Consider the following 19,024-nt stretch of genomic DNA (forward strand, 5'->3'; position numbering starts at 1 on the left):
GACACAGTGTCAGGAGCTGGGCAAAGGCAGAGAACAAGATAAGGAGACGGTGGGATGAATTGAGAGAGTAGCATGGAAACATGTACACTACCGTATGTATGTAGCCAGTGGGAATTTGCTGTATGCCTCAGAGAACTCAAACCGGGGCTCTGTGACAACCTAGAGGGGTGGGATGACCTGGGAAGTGGAAGGGGGGTTCAGGATGGACAAGACATGGATATACCTGTGGCTGATTCTTGTTGATGTATGGCAGAGTCCAACACAATATTCTAAAGCAATTATCCTTCAATTAAAAGTAAATACATTAAAAAAAAAAAAAAACAAACAGGGCCGACCCCTCGAGAATTCACCAGGAGGGCAAGAGAGCCAGGTATCTAGTGATAACCTATCCAGAAGTAATCTCCTGGGGGATTAATTTCTGTATTTTTTCTTTTCCATGGGTCCTGACTATTTTAAACTTCCAGATGTGAACCTTGATCATAAGATAAAGGGCATGATGATCAAAATGACTGAAAATTATCAAAAGGGAAAAGCCTGCAAGGAGCAGAGGCCATAGCCATAAAGTGAAACGTGGCAGAGAGAGAGATGAGAGCTCCTTTCCCAGGAAGACAGGTGGGCGCTGCAGTGGCGGGTTGGGGGAAGGGAGGGTGTGGGGTCAGTGGAGGAAGCTGTCAGGCACTGAGATGGGAGGACAGATCCCGGGGTACTGGGGAGCAGGGATGGGGGTGCAGCACTGAAAGGACACAGAACCCCACCTCTCAGGGAGCAGAAGGAACCCACGATGATCAGCCCCAGCTGTATGCACTCCCCACTCAGATGCAGACTTGTGGGTCCTGCCCATCACAGAGGAGGGAGGCCCTGGGGGCAACATGCCCTGTGGGTCAACCAGCAGGTCACCAGACAGGCTGCCCCGTTTCCCCGAGTGCCATCAGAAGCCCCCCAGCTGAGTTGCTGTGACCTGTGTGTCACAGAATTGCATGGTTTGTGCCTCGAACACCTCCCCTTCGGTGGGCACGACGCCTCCTGTATGTGGGGAGGCCTTCTTGGGAAGACAGCCCCACGCTGATGGCCCAGGACATTAAGTGTCCCCTTCGAAATATGCAGAGGGCAGGGCCTGGCTGACCAGAGAGGAGGAACAGTACGGAAGAAGAAAGCCCTCACTACTGGAAGCAGGTGAGTTTGAACAATAGCGTGGGGAAACCCAGTCTCATATGGTTTATTTAACTTTGAAACAAACAGCCCTGGGGCGACGAGATCACCCATTCTCTGGCCTCTGCACTTCACTGTTGCTTGCGTGGGCATCTGACCTGTCTCTCCAACTGCTTCCTCTCCCAACCCGCTGGGACCCCCTATTCCCGCATGCACCCTGGCAGCCTGTCCCAGGGGAAAATCTGGAGACTCTCAGACAAAGATGCTGGAAGCCTGGCGACACCACAGCCGATCCTGCATGGGCACAGTGGGGAAGATGCTGAGATGGTGGTTTGGGAAATTCATATTCCATACTGGAAATTTACTCGACCCAAGTAAGAGGGCTTATTACTCAAACTCAAGAAGCCTCTGATTCCCACCCTTCCTGAAAGAGAGGTCGTCTGACAGAGAGGTCATCTGAGGAAGGGAACCTGCCCTGCTGTGTCCAGGGACAGCCACAGGGAACATGCCCGCCTATCGGACCCTCCAGGCTCTCCCCTTCTCCTGCTCATGTGTCCTCCATCATTGAATTTCTTGCCTTCCTGCCCAACCTGGTTTCTGCTTTTCATCAAAACCCTGAATTTTTGGTTTTACATCACTTGCCCCAACTCAGACTTTGCAACACCTTCAGGACACTGCTTTTAGAATTTTCATGTTGGGTTCCAAACACTCAACCAGTTATGAATCCAGCCTTACACTCAAGATATTATAGGCAAGGTCTCTGTTTCATGTGACCAAGGGCTGTTTGGGGAATAACATTTTATTATTCTTATCTCCATTATTTAAAGATCTCTTAACTATAAAAATAAATGTAAAAAGATCTCTTAAATAATGGAAATAAGAACAATAAAATGATTTTCCCCAATCCAGTCTCCATCCTGCAGCTAGAGTGACTTTTTAAAAAAAGAAAAAAGAAAAACCAATTATAACATGCTTCCAATTAAAGTAATGCTTCTCACTACTTTACGATAAAGTCCTAGGGCTTCCCTGGTGACTTAGTGGTAAAGAGTCTGCCACTGCAGGAGACATGGGTTTGATCCCTAGGTTGGGAAGATCCCCTGGAGGAGGAAATGGCAACCCACTCCAGTATTCTTGTCTGGGAAATCCCATGGACCGAGGAGCCTGGTGGACTAACAGTCTGTGGGGTCACAGAGTTGGACACAACTTAGCAACTAAGCAACTCCAATCCTAGCAGGACTTGCCCCCACGTCCACTCCCCAACTCTACCTTCTAGCCATACCCCACCTTCTAGCCATACCCCATTCCCCAGCTACACTGGCCCTTTTTTTTTTTTTTTTTAATTTTTTATTTTGTACTGAGGTATAGCCCATTAACAATGTTGTGGCAGTTTCAAGTTGACAGCAAAGGGACTTAGCCATGCATACCCATGGATCCATTCTCCTTCAAAGCCCCCTCCCATCCAGGCTGGCACATGACACTGAGTAGAGTTCTCTGTGCTGTACAGTAGGTGCTTGTTGGTGACCCACTTTGAATACAGCACACACTGGCCCTTCTTGACCTGCTACCCAACCCCTCTCCACCTTCTGCTCCTGGAGACCAGGCTCTTCTCCATCACAGCATGGAGTCTGCTGCAACTCCACGTTGACCGAGGTTATTATCTGAGTCATGGGTGACTTTGCCCTGAGACTAGTGGTTCCATGAAGTCAGCAAGTGCCTGTTTTCACCCACCAGCCTGTGTCCACAGCCTGCAATGTAACACATCCTCTACTGAAAATGCTGGTTTTAAAAAACACGTCTCTCTGGTTCGACATGCAGTAAAACACCAATTATTTCTAACAGGCTCATCAGAATGACAGCTCACATTATGTTAGAGCAATCATGTAACATCAGTAGCACACATTGTTTCATCGTGCAATTTTCTTAGAAAGATTATTGAAGCCTTCTAAAATAGCCTTTAAAAAGCCTTTAAAAGCTATGAGCTTTCATATCTTGTGGACACACTGATAAAAAGAGCAAAGAGGGGCCTTCCCTGGTAGTCCAGTGGTTAAGAATCTACCTTGCAACGCAGGGACATCAGTTCAATCCCTAGTATGGGAAGATCCCACATGCCAGAGGAGGGGGCAAAGGGAGGGAGAGGAGGCAGTTAAGCCCATGTTCCACAACTACTGAGCCTGTGCTCTATAGCTCAGGAGCTTCAACGACTGAGGCCCACCTGCCAAAGTTACTGAAGCCCGTGCACTCTAGAGCCTGTGCTCGGCAACAAGAGAAGTCACTGCAATGAGAAGCCCAAGCACCAAAACTGGAGAGTGCCCCTACTCATTGCAACCAGAGAGAAGTCCACTCACAGCAACAAAGACCCAGCACAGCCAAAAATACATACATAAATAAATACATTGGTGTGACTTAAAAAAATAGAATTGTCAGAAAAAAGAGCAAAGACTAAAAAACTGTATCTTTCCATTACAGGAAATCCTGAAGTGCTTACCTGGGCCCAGATGTCCATGATCACCTCACAGTCTCAACCCACACACTGATGGGTCAGCACCCTCTTCAGGGCGAGGGGTCACCCCTCTTCAGGGCCACAAGTGATACTTGGGCTGCAAAGTTCTTGGTCATGGGGGCTTCTCTGTGCGTTGTGGGTGTTTAGCATCATCCCTGACCTCTATCCACTAGATACCAGCACTGCCCTCCCCTCAAATCAAACAAAAGTGTTTCTAGGCATTGTCACATATCATGTGACGGGGAAGAGGTGAGACTATCTCTAGTTGAGAACTACTGTGATGACCCAGGAACACTGATGCAGACCTGATGTCAGGCACAGGCTAGAGGCTCAGTAAGCACCCCCAGGGGAGCATCTGGCTTCCAGCATAACCATCATCGTCATCCTTACTATCAACATCACCATCATCACCATTATCACCATCAGCAGCATCCACATTACCATCAGCACCATCATCACGACAACTACCGGCACCATCATCATTATCAGTAATCATCACCATCATCCCCTCCTTCACCATCATCTCCATTATCACCATCAGCAGCATTCACATTACCATCAGCACCATCATCACGACAACTACCGTCACCATCATCACTCTCAGTAATCATCACCATCATCCCCTCCATCACCATCATCTCCATTATCACCATCAGCAGCATCCACATTACCATCAGCGCCATCATCACGACAACTACCAGCACCATCATCATTATCAGTAATCATCACCATCATCCCCTCCTTCACCATCATCTCCATTATCACCATCAGCAGCATCCACATTACCATCAGCACCATCATCACGACAACTACCGTCACCATCATCACTCTCAGTAATCATCACCATCATCCCCTCCATCACCATCATCTCCATTATCACCATCAGCAGCATCCACATTACCATCAGCACCATCATCACGACAACTACCGTCACCATCATCACTCTCAGTAATCATCATCATCATCCCCTCCTTCACCATCATCCCCAGTATCATCACCATCATCCTCACCACCACCATCACCATCATGACTTCTCTGTACCTTAGTGACACAGCTCCCTGCCCCTCCTTTCATAACAAAGGATTCCATCTTCCTATCCCAGTTACTTAGGGTGCCTGGGCTTCTCAGCACTTTTGTCACACTGGCAAGAAAGCACCTTCTGAACTCTTTGTGACCCCGTGGACAGTAGCCTGCACCAGGCTCCTCTGTCCATGGGATTTTCTAGGCAAGAGTACTGGAGTGGATTGCCATTTCCTTCTCCAGGGAATCTTCCCGACCCAGGGATCAAACCCAGGTCTCCCACATTGATAGACGCATTACTGTCTGAGCCACCAGGCAAGTCCCTTTTGAACTCAAGGTTTCACTATTTCAAATCATATGCTTTAGAGGGAAAAAAATATCAGTCTATCTGAGAGCAAACAGATTCTTTGCAAACAGGGAGAATCACCTAGAGCATGAAAGGAAAAAAGTATGAGACCGAGAATTTAGAAAAAGTAGAAAGAGTGTGTTTTCTTCTGTATGACAGTGAGAAGACTCACCTCTTTCACAGGCACTGCTTCTAGGAGCCATCAATTATATGTATATATATAGATAGACGTATATATATACATCTATATATACATGTATATATATACATCTATATAGATGTATATATATGTGTGTATATATATACATGTATACATATGTATACATGTGCATATATATACATATATATACACATCTATATAGATGTATACATCTATATATGTACATATACATCTATATATGTATACATTTATATATATACATATATATGTATACATACATCCAAACACATATAAATGAAACAATAGTCTAAACAAAACTTGAAAAATCTAACAAAATTTAAATTCATATATGAAACAAAGTTTCACTTTTTTTAGTCACTTTGATGAATATTGTGTAGCACCATAGATTCTAGCATCCTTTCATCTTTACCTGTTCAATCAAAGTAAATGGAAATGATTTATGCTCACCTAGACTTTACATCTCGGAGAAGGCAATGGCAACCCACTCCAGTACTCTTGCCTGGAAAATCCCATGGATGGAGGGGCCTGGTAGGCTTCAGTCCATGGGGTCACTAGGAGTCGGACACGACTGAGCGACTTCACTTTCACTTTTCACTTTCATGCATTGGAGAAGGAAATGGCAACCCACTCCAGTGTTCTTGCCTGGAGAATCCCAGGGATAGGGGAGCCTGGTGGGCTGCCGTCTATGGGGTCACACAGAGTCGGATACGACTGAAGCGACTTAGCGGCAGCAGACTTTACATCCTGGAGAAGGCAGTGGCACCCCTCTCCAGTACTCTTGCTGGGAAAATCCCATGGACGGAGGAGCCTGGTGAGCTGCAGTTCATGGGGTCGTGAAGAGTCGGACACAACTGAGCGACTTCACTTTCACTTTTCACTTTCATGCATTGGAGAAGGAAACGGCAACCCACTCCAGTGTTCTTGCCTGGAGAATCCCAGGGATAGGGGAGCCTGGTGGGCTGCCGTCTATGGGGTCACACAGAGTTGGACACGACTGAAGTGACTTAGCAGCAGCAACAGCAGACTTTACAACTAAACATTAAATAAGTCTGGGAAATCAAATAAAAACCAAATTTTCACATTTATATTCATATTCTTTCTCTTGGGAATTTCTGAATATCTAAGTCAGAGCAGTTTTAGAAACACTTATTATAGGATTAAGTTGCTTATAGAGTCACATATTGGCACTTCACACACTGGCAGTTTTTATTGGTTTGTTTTGCTCTTTATTTGTGGAGGAGAGATTCACTTGGGTTTTTAAAGGACAAGGACTCATTTTGAATGTAAAACAACTTTTGTATTTGCAATAAGAAATAGGGAAAGATATAAGCATTCATTAAATTAAAATACAGTTGTGATCGTTTTTAGAGTCTGAGTTGGCTTTTGACAGCTATACCTCACTTGCCCAGTCACTCAAGTTAGGTGAACTTATGGTCATTCTTGATCAACCTTTAGGAAAAAAGCAGAACAACGATAGTCACTACTAGGTCCCAAGTGCTGTACTTTACTCTTTTTTAATCCTCATTTACTGAGTTCTCACAGCACTCCTAAGAGATGGGAATTCCCTTTTAGTAGATAAATCTAAATACGGAAGGCCTGGTTCAGTTCAGTTCAGTTCAGCTGCTCAGTTGTGTCAGACTCTTTGTGACCCTATGGACTGCAGCACGCCTGGCCTCCCTATCCATCACCAACTCCCGGAGTTTACTCAAATTCATTTCCATTGAGTCAGTGATGCCATCCAACCATCTCATTCTCTGTCATCGCTTTCTCCTCCCACCTTTAATCCTTCCCAGCATCAAGGTCTTTTCAAATGAGTCAGTTCTTCGAATAAGGTGGCCAAAGTATTGGAGTTTCAGCTTCAGCATCAGTCTTTCCAATGAATATTCATAACTGATTTCCTTTAGGATGGACTGGTTGGATCTCCTTGCTGACCCTAGCTTTGAAGCCAGCATGGTGCACCATAAATGTCCTCCCAAACTCTACTATTCTAACTACTGCACAACTGCACTCATCTCATGTAATGTTCAAAATTTTCCAGTCCATGGGGTTGCAAAGAGTCAGACAAGACTGAGGGACTGAACTGACTGAAGGCAATGTCCTTCCACAACTCTGGTTGCTGTGTGTTTAACAGTAACTAAAGACTCATGACTTAAATGACAGAGCAAAAAAGATTAGCACCGCCTCATCCACCCTCCTTCCATCTGCCCAGTGTCAACACAACAGAGCTTGTAGAAAACCGATCTCAGATCATGAACTCACAAATGACTTCTCTAAATTAACAATTTTGAGAGCCTGTATCTGTGGATACTTATCATACTCTTTGTTGCTGGGGTTCAGTCGCTCAGTCGTGTCCAACTCTCTGCAACCCGATGAACCACAGCCTACCAGGCTCCTCTGTCCTCCACTGTCTCCCGGAATTTGTTCAAGCTCTTGTCCATTGAGTCAGTGATGCCATCCAACCATCTCATCCTCTGCCATCTCATCATACCCTTGGTCTCATGTAATTCTCTTTCTTTCTGGCACTCACCATCTTTCTAGTAAGCAATACCCTGGTTAATTGTTCTCAAAGAGTTATCTCTCAGATAGATTTATGTCCTTCTTTCTCCCAAATCATAAGGATATAATGACCCCAAATCTTCTTTGCTTCTTAGAATTGCATTTTTTTTTCCACTGAAAACAGATATACTAAAAAACAAACAAACACACGGCTAATCCTAGGTTTGGCACACACTTCCATAAGAATAAGAACATCTCTGCTGATTCACAAAATACTGTCAGCATAAATTCTCAATTCCCTTTTAAGGGAAAATTCAAATTCCTGTTTCACCTTTGGATAGATTTTAATTTAATTTACTTCCATATTGGGACTGTTATCTTGAAGAACAACAACAAACATCAACTCCTAAGAATTAAGGGTTCTTGTTGCATTTGAAATGATAAGGAAATATGATTCCAAAATGAGCTAAAATTGGAAACTTAATTATTATTCTTAACTAGCACCTCACCCATCACTGATTGCCTCTTAAAAAAAAAAAAAAAAAGATTTTAAAAATACAACATCGCCACCTAGTGCTGTGGATAAAAATTATGAAAGTTGAAGGCTGGCAGAAATTCCACCTTAAATCCTATCTTCACTGGGAGAATCTAATAACTACATGTACACATAAATAAATAGGAGGAAATCAGCAAACGGTAATACCACGTACAGCATCAAGGTATAGGCCAGACTGAATCAACCAGTAAGTCTTTGCAGGCGACAAATGGCATTTTTGCTGATAGGTTTGCAAATTTCAAAATGTACTTATTGCCTCCCAAATAGACTTCCTGCCCACGTTCCCTCCAAAAATAGTCCAAGCTGCCTATGTTCACAGAGTAGAATATAAAACAGTAACATTGTGGAGCTTAGGAGAGCCTTGGAGGACAGCTCGCCCATTTATACTTTTATGGATGAGGACACTCAGTTCCAGCAAGACGTTGTTGCTGTCATTTAGTCACTTAGTCGTGTCCTACTCTTTGCGACTCCGTGGACTGCAGCATCCCAGGCTCCTCTGTCCTTCACTATCTCCCAGAGTTTGTTCAAACTCAAGTCCATTGAGTTGGTGATACCATCCAACCATCTCATCGTCTGTTGATTCCTTCTGCACCCCCTTCTCCTCCTGCCTTCAGTCTTTCCCAACATCAGGGTCTTTTTCAGCAGGTAAACCCACACCTTCAGCCTTGATGGTTGGGCCACTGATCCTGTCTCAGGGATGTCCATTTACTCAGCTTTCACCCTTTTTTGCCAAGATCAGTCACTGAGTCAAAATGGATGAGATTTGAATCAAGTCTTTATTTTGTTAACTGTATTATGCTAACATTGATGCCTTAGTTTTCATAATTGTTCTAACAGTAGGCAAGATGTTCACATTTAGGGGAGTGGGGTTAAAGGATATACAGAAACCCTTTTCTGCAAGCTTAAAAGTAGATCAAAATGTAAAGATTCTTTAAAAGGAAGTTTAAGCACCACTGAGTGAATAGCTGGAAGGAATGACCCTGTGCCCAGTCCAGGGTCATTCTTGCTTTGTTTATTTTAAAACCTGGTACTGTGTAGGATCCTGTGGGCACAAAAGCCTTTCTCAGTCCCCCACTTCCCCCCGACCCTGCTTTCTTGATTACAGGAAATAGGCTGCATTCAGCCTCTAGGACCTTCCCTGAGTTCCAAAGAGCCAGTTCAAACAGTTGCTAATTAGAGAAGAGAGGGGATACAGAGACAAGGGAAGAGCAGTCAAGAAACTATAGTGCAGCCTTGGGGGCAGGTCCTGGTTCCCTGTCAAGGGACACACACAACAGTACCTTAGAGCTGCTCTGCAGACACTGAAACCCCCACCAGGTGGGAGAGGTTAATTGTCTGCTGCCCACAAGCAAGGAGACGCCAGACCTGTTGGAACCAGAAGTCTGACGATGCTGACTCCCACTTACCTCACCACCCGCCAATCAGAAGAATGTCCAGAGCTGACCACCCTCTCTGAACCTTGACTATGACACCCTTCACTACCCATCCAGGGCAAGACACAGTTTTGTAGGGCTTTAGCCAGCCATGGCCCCCTTTGCCTGGCAAAGCAATAAAGTTATTCTTTTCGACTTCATCCAAAACTCTGTCTCCGAGAATTAAATCTGTATTGGGGTACAGAGACTGGATTCAGCTTCAAACCTAGCTTGAAAACTTGACTTTGAAGCATGTTGGGTGCGTTAGTTGCTCAGTAATGCCCAACTCTTCTGTGGCCCTATGGACTGTGGCCCACCAGGCTCCTTCCTCTGTCCATGAGATTTCCTGGGCAAGAATACTGGAAGAGGTAGACATTCCCTTCTCCAGGGGAATCTTTCCAACCCAGGTATCCCACATTGTGGGCAGATTCTCAGATTCCCTGAGCCACCAGGGAAGCCCTTGAACCACATAGTCCTAAAGAAAACACACTTCCAGGTACAGTCTGAGTCCTGAATTAGGAGACACTCTCACAATTTCTGCTCTCAGGCTGTTGCATCCACCAGTCATCCCATTACCATCTGCTCACATCCATCTTTCCCTTCTGTGAGTTGTGTTCTCTGCTCTCTGTTTTATTGGTCTCCTAATTTCACAATAGATTGAGGGGCCAAATCCCATTTTATGTCTTGCCATGCAGGCTACTAATGTCTTCTTTTCTTCTGCCTAATTCTAGCCAACCACAAAACAACAATTTCCTCCCAGAAGGGGAGACTAGTGCAAAGGTAATTCTCTCCTCCTGTGTCAGAGATGCAAGGAGTTAAGGGGTGTGAGTTACCCCAATTCAGACACTAACACTACAGGAAGAAGAATATTGTATTGCACACCTCAGTGTTTACCCCGGGGAGCTGACTCCTCTAAGAGGCCTTCCAGAGAGAATCACCTTCACCTAACGTTTCTTTTCATTCTTTTTTTTTTTTTCGGTAGTTTCTCAGTTATGTTTCTATTAGGTAGTTAGAAAAGAAGTCCAGAATGGCGGTGGCTAAAAGGCAAGGAAGGGAAAAGCCCACGAAAACTGAACAAAGGAAGGTCCAAGGACTGGAGTGAGGACCTCAGGAAAAACAAACAGCACTCCTGGCTGGCCCAATTTACATAGGGCAGGCCCAGAGGGAGGAGAAAAAACATAAAAAGAGGAACCAAAATTGGGCCGGGACCCCTCTTCTCTTTGCGTCTTTTGGGTCGTCATGCCCTCATGCCTTGAGAATGCACTTTCCTTTACTTTCTAAATAAAACTGGTCTGTAACACAGAGCTGTAACACGGGTCCATCTGAAAGCTGTAACGCTGGTCTGTCCGAGGGCTGTAATGCTGGTCCGTCGCTTCAAATTTTTGTTTCAATGAGACAGAATCGAGGAAATTACAAACTCCCCAACATGACATTTCCATTCTAGAGTATGGAATTACCCCCTGTTATGAAACATGATGCCATTAGCACCTTATTATTCTTTTTGTTTTCTCTTCCCAGCCTTGTAAATTTTTATTTTTATGTTGTCAAGATTTAGAACTTGTTGCCTAACATTTCTGAAGGAACTCCACAACGCACCTGGGGAAGGAGGGTGAAAAGTCTCAGTGCAGAGGCAAGAGGATATAAGATTTAGGGAAGCAGATACCCACATACCAGCTTGCACACAGATTTGATTTTACCAAGCATTTTCCACTAATTGGGCTTCCCAGGTGGCTCAGTGGTAAAGAATCTGCCTGCCAAAGCAGGAGACACAAGAGACGAAGGTTCAATACTTGGGTCAGGAAGGTGCCCTGGAGAAGGAAACAGCAACCCACTCCAGTATTCTTGCCTGGGAAATCCCATGGACAGAGGAGCCTGGTGGGCTACAGTCCATGGGGTTGCAAAGAGTTGGACACAACTGAGTACACACACATTTCCCACTTATTATCTCATTTGATACAGAAAAACTTTGCAATGTATCGGACTTTTTATCCTTGTTGTTCAGATAAGAAGACAGACCTTGAGAGAATCTTCAGTGCATTTAAGAAGGTTCCTCAAAACAAAAAGCAAATTAATGTGGAGCCAGGATCAGCCTCTGTTATGACACAGTCTAGACTTTTCCTACCACTAATTTCTGTTGTTTTCTTTCTTAAAGAGGCCATCTCCATCTGCCCACAATAAGATCCAGGTGCCCACAACGCCAGCCCTCTGCTGAGTGGAAGCCGCCTCCAACCGCCCTCCACTTTCTGCAGGCCCAGTGGCCAGAGCCCCTTGGGCCACAGTGAGCATGGCTGGCCACGTGCTCAGAGATGCTACACACCTGAAAGTGAGCTGAATGAAACTAGATCTGAATCCTGGCAACAGAGATTCCTGCCCGACTAGCTTTCCAACTGATGCTGACTAAGGCTGCTGTCTCATACAAAGATGAATTGCAGGGGCTTTCCTGGCAGTCCAGTGGTTAAGACTCTGTGCTTCCAATGCGTGGGGTGCAGGTTTGATCCCTGGTCGGGAAGCTAAGATCCCACCTACTATGCAGTGCTGCAAAAAAAATAAGAATTTTTTTTAAATCATCATATAATGATTTTTTTTAAAGATGAATTGCAAATCACATCATTTTTACCAGTCAAATATATGCAGCCCCACGAGATGAAAAGCTCCACACCCACTTCATCCCCATCCTTGGACTGTGCCACTGAGTAGGTAAAAGGGGTCCTTTGGATGGAGGTGTAAATCTGTGCAATTTAAAGAAACCCATTGAAGGCACAGCACCACCCCAGCCACCAAGGAAAGAGCATCAGAATTAAGGTGTTGCCCCTGGATCTCAGATGAGAAATGAGACAGACTTTCTGGCGTCACAAGGGGGAGAACCCTGGGTTTAAAGAGAATCCTGGGTTTAAGTCCAACTACAAACCCACAGGCTCTCCTGGGCTCAACTCTGTCTCCTCCAAGGCGCCCTCTTACCCCAAGAGACTGGTGGCAAGCCTGAACGGAGACCATTTCCAAAGACAGAAGACAAAAAACACTGTTTGGGCTAAAACCGTTAACATATGCTCATCCTTACTGGAGCCTGTCTCCCCAGATCACGTATCTTGCCGTGTTTGTGTAGATACCAGTGCCAAAGCATGAGAGCAAGGAACGACTTGGAGATGCACAAAAGACAAGAGCTGCCCTTATTCCCTCCATGGCAGACGGTAAATGGCATTTCTCACCTACAATTCTTTAGGCAAGCCGAAGGCTGAGGCAATGACTGTCTCACACATCTGGCCTGCACTGCTCCGGGGCTCGCTATAAACGCCTTTCAATTTGAACGCACCAGTGAAAGCAGGTGCGCAGAAAGAGAAATGGGTGCTTTTATGGGACTTTTAAAGTGCTGTGCTCTTTGTTTCTAGAGTTATTGTCTCTGTTCCAACTCTTCCTGCAGGTTGGGCATCTTGATGTTTCATGATGAAGATCATGGTGGTTCTGGTATGAATACTAATGATGTCTGATCGAACACTGGTTCATTTTTGAGATAACCAGCTAGTGATTTTCATTTGAAAATGGGTATGCAAATAATTTTGGGCTTCCCAAGTGTCGCTAGTGGTAAAGAACCCGCCTGCCAATGCAAGAGACATAAGAGACTTGTGTTTGATCCCTGGCTCAGGAAGATCCCCTGGAGGATAGCAACTCACTCCAGTATTCTCACCTGGAGAATCCCACGGACAGAGGGGCCTGGAGGGCTACAGTCCATGGGGTCACACAGAGTCGGACACAACTGAAGTGACTTAGCACGCACTCACACATACAAATAATTGTATACATCACAGGGAAAGGAACACAATGTGTGTTTTTAATTTTTTATGTTAACAATCACTGAACAAAAGCAAAGTGAGAAGTACTTTCTCCGTGCCTTATAGATACGCAAGCTTACCTATTTGAGGACAAGTGGGAAACTATGAGCAAACTTGAAATCAGAAAACACAGGAAACTACCCATAAAATTAGCAGATGTTTTCAGGTAATTCTCAGTGATAAGGAGGGAAATTAAAGAAACAGGATTGCCTCGTGGTGGCAGAACTGAAAATTGGCAGAACCTTTCAGGAGGGTGGTTTGGCAGGATGTCTTGGTACCCTTATAACTGCTCTTCCTCTGCAGTGAGTCATGTCTGTTTGAAGAAATAATCTAGATAAATAATCCTGGATGTAGGGAAAGGCTTTAGACACAATAGTGCTCATCTCAGCATTCTTTATCCTAAGGGGAATATTAGAAATGACTGAGCAGGTATGGTAGACAGACATCATCAAAATGGTGGAATGGGTATTTTCTAAAAATCTTCTCCACAAAGGATACCAATTAAAAAAAAACACACACACTTTTTATTTTGTATTGGGGTATAGCTGATTAACAATGCTGTGATAGTTTCAGGTGAACAGCAAAAGGACTAGCCATACATGTGTATGTATCCACTCTCCCCAAACTCCCCTCCCCTCCAGACTGCCACATAACATTGAGCAGAATTCCATGTGCTATACAGTAGGTCCTTGTTGGTTACCCATTTTAAATATAAAGTATTGAACACCAATTTTAATAATTACCCACCAGTGAGAGAACCTTTGTGGAAGTGCAGAAGGGTTCCAACATGTCACTGGCACAAACATTGAGCCTTGGGCACACTAGTAAGAGGAACAGTACCACTTTACCAAGTCACCTCTTCCCCGAGGGTCACAGTTCACGGCCAGGACTGAGGTCCACGATCTTTCTCAGGAGAAAAGCGAAAGGAGATGAGTGAATGCCTTTCTTCCAGGTCAGTGCACAGCACTGCCAGGGAGGCCCGTTTCATCCGCATCCCTTGCAGAACACCGCAGCGTGTGGCATGATGGGGGTGAGGAGCGGTTGGGAGGACAGCAGCCAGAGCTCTCAGAGAGCGACAGAGGGAAGCAGACCCTGCTCTTCACCTCATCATCTCCAACAGGAAGACTCCCATGAGCCACAAGGGACACCCTGCCTGCAACCTCCCCCCACCCCCGCTGGTCCACAAGCACCTCCACGTGCCACACCCTGTGCCTGGCTCCCTGGGCGTGCCTCCAGGGGAGGAAAGTGTGAGCTTCTGCAGATGGCTGGTGAGCACATGTAGAAAGCCAGTCAGACTCTGCAAGACTGGGAGAAACACACACACGCTTGAGCAGTTGGCACCACCAGAGGGGAAGCATGAAGTTCAGTTTTGCAGGATCTAAAGATACAGGTGTGCTAAATCGTTCAGTGATGTCCAACTCTTTGCAACTCCATGGACTATAGCCCACCAGGTTCCTCTGTCCATGGGATTTCCCAGGCAAGAATCCTGGATTGGGTCGCCATTTCCTTCTCCAAGGGATCTTCCCCACCCAGAGATTGAACCCAGGTCTCCTGCATTGGCAGGCAGCTTCTTTACCACTGTGTCACCTGGAAAGCCCAAAGAACACAATTCTAAGAATTCCCTCCAAAAGGAAACAAGAAGTGTGAAGCAAGGATATCCATAGAAAAGACTGAGAAGTCTCAGAATCCTGAGCAAAACCGATGGAAGGTGTTAGTCTTCTGAAGCCAGTGAGTAAAGACTGGAGGAGGTGACTCTTCAAATGCAAAGACAGCAACGCAAGACTTTAAGGAGCATGGAAAAACAAGGAAACATGACACCACCAAAGAAACGGAGATCTGTGATTTGCCAGATAAATAATTCAAAACAGTTGTTTTAAGAAAGCTCAGGGTGCTGCAAGAAAACACAAAAAGACAGTCCAAAATCAAGGAACTGATACACACACAAAATGAGAAACTTAACTGAAAGATAGAAATTATAAAAAAGAAGTAAACAAATTCTGGAGCTTGGAAACTACAGGGAATAAAGTGAAAAATGCCCTAGGGAGCAACAGCAGACTTGACCGAGTAGAAGAAAAAGACCTTGAGAAGTCAAAAACAGGTCACTGGAAGTTTGACCTGTTTTCAGGAGAAAACAAAGGAAATAAAAGAATGGACAGAGGGGGAGAAAGTATACATGAACCATGGGAGACAATTAAAGGAAACATCTACAGTAACTGAAGTCCCAGAAAGAGAAGAGAGGAAGCGCATTTAAAATATTAATTCTTGAGAACTTCCCAAAGCTGTGGAGAGATTTGGACATTCAAGTTCATGAAATTCATAGTTCCCAAAAAAGTCTATTCCAAGATAGCACTGGATTCCCAGATGACTCAGTCGTAAAAGAATCCACCTGCCAATGCAGGAGACTCAGGTTCAATCCCTGGGTTGGGAAGATCCCTTGGAGAAGGAAATGGTAATCCACTCTAGTATTCTTGTCTGGGAAATCCCATGGACAGAGGAGCCTTGTGGGCTGTAGTTCATGGAGTCACAAAGAGTCAGACACAACTGAGCATGCATGTCGGGGGGAAGAGAGCATTAATAAAAATCAAAGAAAGAATTTTAGAAGCAGCAAAAGAAAAATTCCTCATATGTAAGGAAAATGTGATAAGGCTCCAATTAGATTTCTCAGCTGAAACTCTGCAATCTGGAGACGGCAAAATAACATACTCAAAATGAAGAAAGGGAAGACAGTCCAACCAAGAATACTTTACCCAGAAGATGTGTACTTCAGAAAAAAAGGAGAAAGAAAGACTTTCCCAGACAAACAAAAGCTGAGGGAGTTCATCACCACTGGTCCTGCTTCACAAGAAGCGTTGAAAGAGTTCTTCAAGCTGAAGTGAACGGAGGCTAATTACTAACATGAAAATGCAAAGTAAAGGTAAAGGTGAGTATACAATTAAATTCTAAAACTGCAATACCGAGTATGAAAACACAGCTGGATTAAAGGTAAAGGAATAGGCAGTGACAACGGCTGGACTAAGCAGTTCACCTGCAGATGTAGAGATGGGCTGGCAAGGAGGGATATCATGTGAAGACTGAGAGACAAAAGGCATGACAAACAAACCAGAAACCCTGATGGTATTTCAGGCATGGGGTTTGTAAGGAAGGAGACAACTGTCGCTACTCACACGACCTCTCTGACAGTCCATATGGTATAGTGTGCAAGCATTTTCAGTGAGGGTACTGTATTTACAGAGACCACTCCAGATATGAACATAGCAAGCCACTGAAACAGGAAGAAGCAACTGCTACAGATCTAACTGCAAAGTCATCCCTTGCTGCTTCCTGGAGTCTCTCATCAGTTGGACCAACCGTTGAAATGAATACGGGCAAGGCTGAGTCAAGAAATTCAAATTTTGCAACTGTAGGAACTGGTTCAGAAGACTGAGTGAACACCATCGAGTTTGTTCCAGGGCAGCCCTACTGTGACCAGACTGCCCCTTCCTCCACTGAAGCCCCCCTGCAGGGCTCAGTGACCAAGGAAGACTTGGAGAAGGAGCAAAGTGCAGTGGAGACCAAGAAGCAGCTCTCGCCCTATGCCGCAGTGGGGGGGTGGCCACTATGGGGAGAACTCTGCGTATCTGCATGGAGACACGTGTGATATGTGTGAGCTGCAGGTCCTCCATCCTATGGATGCTGCCCAGAGGTCACAGCATATAAAATCCTGCATCGAGGCCAATGAGAAGGACATGGAGATTTTGTTCACGGTGCAGAGCAGCAAGGACATGGTGTGTGGCATCTGCATGGAGGTAGTCTACAAGAAAGCCAACCCCAGCGAGTGCCACTTCGGGATTCTCTCCAACTGCAACCACACCTACTGTCTCAAGTGTATTTGCAAGTGGGGGAGTGCTAAGCAATTTGAGAGCAAGATCGTAAAGTCCTGCCCAGAAAGCTGGATCACATCTAACTTTGTCATTTCAAGTGAGTACTGGGTGGAGGAGAAAGAAGAGAAGCAGAAACTCATTCAGAAATGCAAGGAGCAACAAGGCAATGAGCAACAAGGTGGGCAGGTATTTTGATGAAGGCCCTGGGAGCTGCCCATTTGGAGCAAACTGTTTTTACAAGCATGTGTACCCTGATGTGGAGAAGGAAATGGCAACCCACTCCAGTATTCTTGCCTGGAGAATCCCAGGGACAGAGGAGCCTGGTGGGCTGCCGTCTATGGGTTCGCACAGAGTCGGACACGACTGACGCGACTTAGCAGCAGCAGCAGTACCCTGATGGCCCTAGAGAGAAGTCACAGAGACAGAAAGTAGCAACAGCAAGCAGATACCGGGCCCAGTGAAGGAACCACTTCTGGGAGCTCATCCAGGAATGAGAGAACGGCAACCCTTTTAACAATGAAGAGGAGGTTGTCACCTTTGAGCTGGGCAAGATGCTGCTTATGCTTTTAGCTGCAGGTGGGGATGATAACCTGACAGACTCTGAAGATGAGTGGGACTTGTTTCACAATGAGCTGGAGGATTTTTATGACTTGGATCTATAGCAGCTCAGCGGGGTGCATGAACCGATCTGCCGAACCTCAGATGGTAGTGGGCCTCCAGGGTGGTGGTCGAGCCCAGGGCCGCTTTCCTAGGCAGGCCTCTCAACTCCAGGTGCTGTAGTAGTCATCTTTACCCAAGGCCTGTCTTCTCAACCCCTCACCTTTCCCCCAGGAGTATGTTGTTTTCTCTGTTTAAAAAAGTTACAAAAATAAATCTGCAAGTTAGTTTTTTTGTAACATGAATTTAACTGTCTAGACAGTTAGTGTAGGTTTGTCCCGTCATATTTTCCACCAGGGCTACACAGTTCGAGGGGAGCGTTTCTGGATTTCCAGGACTCGTTGTTGAGGACCCTGGGTTCAGAAGTAACAGCACTGGCTCCTGCTTTGGGGGTCCAGGAATCGGGTTGATGGGTAAAGGATCTGAACTGTAGCAAGGAACTGCCTTCTGCTCTAAACTTGGGAGGTGGGTACTTGGTTTCCGATGAAATCTGCACATCTGTGTTTTCTATCTGGTCCCTGTCCTGCCTTCCACCCCCTACCCGCTCCCCCACCCCCGCCCCCGTGCACTCACCCTGTGGTTTTGGTCTCTTGTTTCATTGCACACAAGTAATACTACTGGGTAACCAGAACCAGGTGTGAATGTATTTGAGATTTCTACCATGTCTAGGGTGAAAGGAAAATTGTAAAAGAACACGTATGAAAGACGGGAGTGGAAGAAAATAATGCAGAGTTGGAAACTGACTCCCAAGGCTGATGGACTTGGGATGTGAGAGTGTGACTACGTGACAAGCTTCACATTCGCATAGGTGCAGTGTTTGCAGCCTTAGCGAGAAATCTCAGTTTAGTGGTTTCAGCCTCACGGGGCAAATAGATCTTAAAAAACAAAGCAGTTTATTGTTAGCTGTTAATAGAGCAGAGCTAGCTCTGTCTGTATAAACAGAGGAACGGGCTTAGCCATAGAAGTGAACACTATCTGGTATCCCATGTATTAATACAATCTAGGGCTTGGGTCCGCAGT

At 45.4% G+C, this 19,024-nt stretch overlaps 1 pseudogene; it reads left to right on the forward strand.

Annotated features, from left to right (window-relative positions):
• The first annotated feature begins 1,359 nt into the window (after positions 1 to 1,359).
• LOC113900824 lies at positions 1,360 to 17,565 on the forward strand (annotated as a pseudogene).
• The last annotated feature ends 1,459 nt before the right edge of the window (positions 17,566 to 19,024 follow it).

The sequence above is a fragment of the Bos indicus x Bos taurus genome, chromosome 11 (genome assembly GCF_003369695.1).
Source record: "Bos indicus x Bos taurus breed Angus x Brahman F1 hybrid chromosome 11, Bos_hybrid_MaternalHap_v2.0, whole genome shotgun sequence".
NCBI lineage: Eukaryota > Metazoa > Chordata > Mammalia > Artiodactyla > Bovidae > Bos > Bos indicus x Bos taurus.